Here is a 6,378-nt window from a genome sequence, read left to right on the forward strand (position 1 = left end):
AACGTCGATTCAGACTTCGAAAAATACTACCCACTCCAAAACCTTCGTTTTCTGGATGGTAGGGACAGTCTTCGGTTTCACTGACAACGAGCCTCCACCCCCACTGGCGAAATGGTTGCCGGAATCTCTCTGTCACTGAACCACTAACTCTGGCCGGCTCACTTTCCCTCTTCTCTCTCTTCACTTTCTCACTGTGCAACGGATCGACCTCACTTCCCCCCTTTTTTCTCTTCACTTTCTCTCTCTAAAGGACATTTAATTTTAGCTTTGTTTCTCTCTCAGCTGCACGTGCGAACAAACATTTTCCGTTATTAAAAATTAAAAAAACCGCTACCACGTCACCTTTGTCAAATACTTGTCAAAATATTTTGTTGGAATATCATTATCCTTTTCTAATATCGCAACTTCTATTTGCCAAACCCTTTCCATTTCCCAGTTCAGTCTAAAAAATATTGATTTTCATCCTCTCATTTAGGATGCATTTTGATGTTTTGATTTAGGGTTTCAACATTTCCACTTAGTCCTGCATTTGCGGTATCTTCAAAGAGAGGTTGGTTGCAAAATCTACGATTGGAGAAGAAAGTCATTGTCTTTCGAAGGCACGAATAGAATCTGTGAGTCTGCGATTAGTGTTTGATGCTCTTCCTCTCTCTCAACCCACTATTTGCGATTGGAGTCTGCAAGTCTGCGATCGGAGAAGAGATTCGCTGCCTTCGAAGGTGTGATTGGAGAAGAAAACCCTTTTCTTTTTCTCGTTCTACAAATAGAGTGGTTGAGTTGCTTACCCACAACTAGTTTGATTTCTCTGGCGAACACCGCTGCTAGTGTCGTCATTTGCCACCACTATCGTGACTAGAAACTCCATCGCCACCCCCTGCATCTAGTGCTGTCAGCATTGTATGTGTGAAATATCCATTCCATCTTTTATTGGACAACACAAAGGCTCACTACAAAGAACTCTTTTTCTCTTCTAATTTCTAAAAATTGATTGCTGATTGTGGGTGATTTTTCTATGCATGTTGTTCTGATGCTTATTTCTCTGTTAGCATTTTTCTTATCTTGTATTGATATGTGAGTGATTAAGGTAATAAATATTGTGATTCTATTCTTGTGTGTATAGGCGTGTTGGTTTTGGATGAAGATGGAGATGTGGAGACGTGATATGGATCTGTCTAAACCTACTGCATGTTGACTCTGTTTTTCAGGTGCTAGCTAAGATGGCAATAGTGATGGTAAAGTAATGAGAATGTAGCTTGATCGAAGATGAAAAAGTTCCCCAAAATCAGGTATACATAACTTCCCTTTCTCCTTGCCCCAAATTTTCTTATTAGTTAGTGCATTCGTATTTTTCTGCTCTAAGCTAGCTATTATGGTATTTATTTTTTTTCGTGCAAGAAAGAATGACTATCTGATCTTGGATTTTCTCAATTTCAAGACTTTACATGTTTAAATTTTCTTTGGAATGAAACTAACTCGGGGCTTTTGAAATATTTGGCATAAATTATAAGGGGTCGAAAGCAAGAGACAAAATGAAATATCTAACATAATTTTGTTCTTGTCCTCATCTTTTTAATGGCTTCACTACTTTGATTGTGCTATCCATGGCACTAATCAACCTTTAATATATCTTGTAAGTAGAAATGCTTTATGTTATTTTCAATTTAATGTCTTCCTGGTTCCACCAATAAATTAATTTGATGATTTACTTCCAAAGTGAAAAATATGTTTGCTCTAGAGGTAACAAGTTTGCTTTTGGTATGAAACTCTTTCAGTAGATGCAGCTAGATGGTTTCTGATCTTATTACCTATAACATGGCATGCCATTGATTCTTTATCTTCTATCATGCTTGAAGTGAAAATGAGTTGTTGTTAATGAGTTTTTAAATAATTCAGCATGCTTGAAGTTATAAAGAACGTATGAGTGATAATGATCCAGAGTATTTCTTAGTTTCTATTACGTAACTATGGCATATGTGTGAAAGAAAGTCTGTTAAATTAAAATAGTTTTTAGCTTTTAAAGGAGTGAAATGTGATTTTCTAAAAATATAGTGCATCGGTTCATTTTTGTTTACGCGAGAAGTTTAATTTATTTTCTTATCTAAAAAAAGCTAATAATGATCAAGAAAACATTGTTGGGGCTGTAACACCTTTAGACGAATTGGGTTTAGTTTTTATCCTAAAATCTGAAAGCTAATAATAATCCTCAAAAACATTGCTAATGGGAAGAAGAACAATCCTTCTTCATTTGAAGTTTAAGAAGATAAAATGCTTAAAACTTATAAAATACATTTTGACATTTATTTTATAAATGTGCCTAATATATATATATATATATATATATATATATATATATATATATTCTGTTTTATTTTATATTTTCTTTGAATGAATTCTTTGGTTTACTAATTATTTTAATTAACTATTTCATTTTATTGTTTTGAGGATAGAACACCTTTTCCCTTGTAAGGATCTCTTAATTTATTTGAATTTCACTTACTCATATATACTTATATTCTTTCTTTATTGTAGGCACCGAATGTTGGAAGTGGTGTGCCATCTACACATAATATACTAAGATCAAGTGGTGGAAGCAAAACAATTTAAAATTAGCAGTGCATGTTTTATAATTGCCTTGTCAAATTTTAATGTTGTCTTTTTTTTGGATGATTGAATATTTTGGTATTTTGGTGTAATTATGTTATGTTGATAATAAAATAATTTAGTCTATTAATTTCTTTTTTTATAGTCTTATAATTTTTTATATATTTTAAACTATCATAAAAAATAAATTTTAGTATTGACACTTGATAATGACGTAATTTATCTAAGAATTAATTATAGTATTGACAATTAAAAATATCATAATATAATGATAATAATGTCAGTTTTAAATGTCATTTTTTCATTGAATTTGTTTTCTATTAAAAATATTACGTCAGTTTTAATTGACGTTATTTACTTCTTTATACATAGTATAAAATGACGGTTGCTGCGGTGATTCATTTTAAATCACCATATTATACTTTGTGACGGCAAGAATTACGACATTTTTGGAAAACGTCACTCAAGTAAATAACGACGGTTAAAAATGACGTAAAATACAAAAATAATTGTCGCTACTTACACATTTTTTTGTAGTGAATTAGCGAGGAAAAATATTTGTAGCTAATCCTTCACTAATTTGCAAGAAAATAACGAAAGAATAAAATTATAGTGAGCCTGTAGCAAAATAGCTACAAATTTGGAGGAACTTATATTTGTAACTAATCCTCACTAATTTGCAAGGAAATGACAAAAGAAACAATTTGTAGCTTCTTTGTAGCAAAATAACTATAGATTAAATAGAATATATATTTGTAGCTAATCTCTTATTGATTTCTCTGATTGATTTTTGACGAAATAACAAAGGAATAGAATTGTAGCTGATTCGTAAAAAAATTGCTACAGATTTATCAAAAAATATATTTGTAGCTAATCTTTCTCAATTATGTACTATAATTATTTTTGATTTTAGTATACATACATATTTTTAATTTAAATATTTTAAAATTATGTTTAGTTTAGATATTTTAAAATTATTTTTAATTTGAATATTTTAAAATTATTTTAATTTAAGTGTTTTAAAAGTATTTTTTAACTTAAATATTTTAACTTTTTTTAAATATAATTTTTTATGTTGAAATATAAATTATAAATATAAATATTAATAAATTAATTAAGATATATAATAAATGAGATAGAAAATTAGAAATATAAATTTTAATTTTTTTAAAAGAATTATAAGTTTATGATAAATATATATTATGGATATATACTTTAACTGAAACTGATTATATTTTTTATTTATTCATAAAGTTTAAAAAAAAAATATTGAAGTTGTTTTATATTTTTCTATTTAGAAAATATCTTTTTTAATTTATTGAAAGTGACGAACCAAGGAACTATTTTGTGTCCTTTTCCACATTTTCAGATTATTCAAATATTCACTTTCTTCTTATTTCAGACTCTGGTACATTCTTCTCCTTAATCATACTCCAACTCCTTCGTCTCCTCTGTAAGAGAGACGAGAAGGGAAAGAGAGACAACAAAGGTAAGATACATAGTAGAGTAGCTTGCGGTCTTCAATGGACACAATTCTGATATTCCTCCAAATCTCGCAAACTCTGTCAACAATCGGGTTCTTTCTCCCTCTCTTTTCTCTTGCTAGGTCACTCATTCCAAATAATCCCTCTCTTTTTCCACACGTTATGCGATTCACTCTCATAGCCATTTCCAAACCCTATAACTTTTAGACACCTACTCTTCGACATTTGGAGATCCTCTCACTCTCGCATTCTTGAATGGTTTCTGTTAAGATTGGACTCACTCACGGTAGGATTCACATGCTTGGCCCAATCAGAATCGGTCAGTTTTGTAGTAAAGGTAAGTATAATCCAAAAAATCTCTAATTTAGGGTTTTTATTTTTTCATAAAAACTCTGTAATCGAAAAATCATTTGGCTGAATAATGACTTCTTGCTAGAATTTGTAGGATCGTGAAAATGACATAAGGTTAATGCCAATAGCGAGAGAGAGAGGTCAATTGGAAAATTGACGGAGGAGGAGACAAAGTATCATTTGTTTCAGGTTGGAGATTCCAGAGACAATTCCCTTACATTAATTCATTTTTCGTTGAAATGTATCTGCAAGGTAGATAAAATATACTTTTCATTGGTTTGACATAGAGCAATATATTTGCTCTCCTATTCCTTGCCTCTAACGAAAAACCAAGATATAAAGGAAACTTGTTTTGATTTCCTCAATCTTAACCTTTTACCTGCATGAAGATAGAATAACGTAAAGCATCATTGTTGTTCTTAGATGATAGGTTTTATAAATTTATTATGCTATAAACTAAATTCTTTTAAAACGTATCCTCAAGTATAATTTGTTGGAGTCTCAATTACTAAGACTTTTAGTACATGCCAATATTTTATACGCATGCATCTATATGGTATAAATAGTCTAATTAAGATAAATGACTTGGCACATGGGAGAATTGGTATTGTTATATCCACAATTGTATGCTAAGACCATGTTCATTGAGTCAAAGCTTATTTTTTCATTATCCAGTAAGATATTTTTTTAATCTCATTATGTAATTTGTTGGCTTTTCAGGTTTTGATGATTTAAAGTTTTAAGCCTTGGAAAATCAAGGTCTTTTAATTATACCAATGCTGGTATGGATGCATTTTTTAATGGTCTTCGCAGATCAACTTTGTTTCTTTTAACTATTGTTGTTTGATAATGTAAATCCTTTATTATTCTACGTAATATTAGCTATTTCATAGTCAAGATAACTCTATGCAATTTTTATTGATATAAAAGATAACTTGGACGGTCAAATTCTTAGCTTCCAAGCGGCTAGTTTTTTTTGCTTTATCTCTTGTGTAAAATTATGGGTTAGCGAGAGAAAAGATGTGATAAATTAGCTACGGATTAGTGGGAGAAAAGTTGTGATAGATTAGCTATGAATTAACGATAGAAAAGTTGTGACAAATTAGCTATGGATTAGCGAGAGCAAACTTGCGACTGATTAGTTACGAATTAGCGAGGGAAAAGTTGCGACAAATTAGCAAGGGTTAGTGATAGAAAAGTTATGACATATTAGCTATAGATTAGCGAGAGTAAAATTGCGACAAATTAACTACGAATTAGCAAGGGAAAAGTTGTAACAAATTAGCTATGGATTAGCGAGAGAAAAGTTGTGACATATTAACTATGGATTAGCGAGAGAAAAGTTGCGATAGAATATATATGGATTAGCGAGAGAAAATTGCGACAAACTAGCTGTGGATTAGCTATAAGTTCTAAAACTTTGTAACTTCACTTTAGTGAGGGATAAGCAAGGGGTTAAAGACAAATTAGCTACGAAATAGCGAGGGATTATATCCCTCTCTAATTAGCTACCTGGATTTAGCTTCGAAAGATTCTCTAGCAATTTCATAGTTAATCTGTAGCAAAAGTTGTTAGCGAGGGATTAGCTACAAATTAATTAAAAAAAATTTCTTTGTGAATATTCATTTTTTTAGTGGCTTGGGGGCTTCATCATCCCCTTCCTCTTGATAGAAATTGGTACTCAAATTTGTAGATTGTGTCTCATCATATGTGTCCCACTTGCAAAATGCACAAGATCATAAACATTAAAAGTCTTATTAACTCGATAGGCAATTCTAACTTATAAGCATTATCATTAATTCTTTTAAGGACTTCGAGAGGATCATCTCCTTGAGAGTTGAGTTTGGACTTCCTATGGTTAGGAAATCTCTCTTTACAAAGTGATGGACGTCCTTAGGGGAGAAATGGAAGGAGATCCATAGAGAATGCTTAGAATGAGTGG

At 31.1% G+C, this 6,378-nt stretch overlaps 2 long non-coding RNA genes across 4 annotated transcripts; both read left to right on the forward strand.

The window, feature by feature from the left end:
* The first annotated feature begins 405 nt into the window (after positions 1-405).
* On the forward strand, positions 406-2,727 carry LOC114170652. Of its 3 annotated transcripts, none has more exons than XR_003601114.1 (3): positions 406-897; positions 1,206-1,286; positions 2,530-2,727. It is a non-coding gene; the product is annotated as an uncharacterized LOC114170652 (long non-coding RNA). The 3 variants fall into 3 exon arrangements; XR_003601113.1 differs by having other exon boundaries at positions 1,121-1,286; positions 2,530-2,710; XR_003601115.1 differs by having other exon boundaries at positions 406-719; positions 1,121-1,286; positions 2,530-2,710.
* Positions 2,728-4,038: 1,311 nt separating this feature from the next.
* Positions 4,039-5,293, forward strand: LOC114168340. The gene is made up of 3 exons (XR_003600662.1): positions 4,039-4,422; positions 4,531-4,625; positions 5,157-5,293. It is a non-coding gene; the product is annotated as an uncharacterized LOC114168340 (long non-coding RNA).
* Positions 5,294-6,378: the final 1,085 nt, after the last annotated feature.

Source organism: Vigna unguiculata, chromosome 11, assembly GCF_004118075.2.
Source record: "Vigna unguiculata cultivar IT97K-499-35 chromosome 11, ASM411807v1, whole genome shotgun sequence".
NCBI lineage: Eukaryota > Viridiplantae > Streptophyta > Magnoliopsida > Fabales > Fabaceae > Vigna > Vigna unguiculata.